Raw genomic sequence first — 1,621 nt, 5'->3', positions numbered from 1 at the left:
CATTGGCATATATTTATCTCCTTTGTTTTTGTTGTTTTTAATTTATAAATAGTAGAAATTTATTGACTCATGGTCTGGAGTGTGGGAAGTTCAAGATTAAGAGGTCACATATGATGAGGGTCTTCATCCTGTTTCATCCCATAGTGTAAGAGTAAAGAGAAGAAAGAGAAAGCTCCTGTGTTTTTGTTATAACTTGTTACAAATATTTTAAAACACCTACAAAATAGTTGAGCCTGATGTTTTAAGAAATATTAATGAAAATTTTTATTTTGATTTATTAAAAATTTAACCATTACCTTAATATCTTTCTCTAATTAGGGAAAGACTATCATTTCTTGTCTCTAGTACTGCCTGTGCACCTAAGCTTCTGCAGGCAAAAAGTGGCAAAGTCAAATTTATCACACCAGTTAGCAATCCCCAAGTACGAAGATTGTGATAGAGGCTACTGTGATATATTGCCACTGAAACATCTGGGTTCCTGGTTTCAAGGTTTCAAGAAAGCTATAACCCACCTGTGGACATATTATGAGTCTGAATATTAGTTCAGCCTCCTTTTTGCTGACCAGATTCCTAGGATTGGAGGAAGCTTATCACTGGATCTCCATCCCCTTCTTTGCAGTCTATGTCTGTATCCTTCTTGGCAATGGCACACTCCTCTGTCTCATCAAAGATGACCAAAGTCTTCATGAACCCATGTACTATTTCCTTTCCATGCTGGCAGGCACGGACATCATGGTGACATTGACCACTATGCCTACTGTGATGGGGGTCTTATGGCTGAATCACAGAGAAATTAACCATTCAGGCTGCTTCTTGCAGGCCTATTTTATTCACTCTCTTTCTGTTGTAGAATCGAGTAACCTCCTGGCAATGGCTTATGGTCGTTTCATTGCCATCTGCAATCCTTTAAGATATACTTCTATTCCTACCAATATTCAAATGATCAAGTTAGGAGTGGGAATTTTTCTGAGGGGTTTTGTATCCATTATGCCTGTAATCGTGTGTCCTTTTTCATTTTCATATTGCCACTCTCATGTTCTCTCCCATGCTTTCTGCCTTTACCAAGACGTCATGGAATTAGCTTGTGCTGATATAACTTTCAACAGACTTTACCCTGTAATTCTAATTTATTTAACAATTTTTCTAGACTGTCTAATCATCCTCTTCCCCTATATCCTAATTCTTAAGACTGTTGTGGGCATTGCCTCTGGTGGAGAGAGCCAAGGCCCTCAATATCTGTATCTCCCATGTTAGTTGTGTGCTCATCTTCTATGTCACGGTGATTGGTCTGTCATTCATCCACAGATTCGGGAGGAATGCACCAGAGGTGGTCCACATCATCATGAGCTATGTCTACTTTCTCTTCCCTCCTTTAATGAATCCTATCATCTATAGCATCAAGACCAAGCAAATCCAATATGGCCTTATCTGCCTTTTCTCTAAATACAGATTTGGAAGTTAAACTGGGATCTGGAGAATCTGACACAGAAACAAAGATAAAGACAGAATATAAAACTCAACCTGGATTCCTCTGAGCAAAAAGCACTGATGTAGAGGATAACGGCTTCTTTCACAAGTGCTTAAGTATGTTGCCATAAGGTTATAGCATATATTAGAAGAA

General features: G+C 38.4%; 1 pseudogene; it reads left to right on the top strand.

The window, feature by feature from the left end:
• Nucleotides 1-525: 525 nt before the first annotated feature.
• Nucleotides 526-1,462, top strand: LOC105822045 (annotated as a pseudogene).
• Nucleotides 1,463-1,621: the final 159 nt, after the last annotated feature.

Source organism: Propithecus coquereli, unplaced genomic scaffold (assembly GCF_000956105.1).
Source record: "Propithecus coquereli isolate 6110/MARCELLA unplaced genomic scaffold, Pcoq_1.0 Scaffold594, whole genome shotgun sequence".
NCBI classification, from domain to species: Eukaryota; Metazoa; Chordata; class Mammalia; order Primates; family Indriidae; genus Propithecus; species Propithecus coquereli.
The sequence above is the reverse complement of the archived record's forward strand: the minus strand, read 5'-3'. Positions and strand labels throughout refer to the sequence as shown.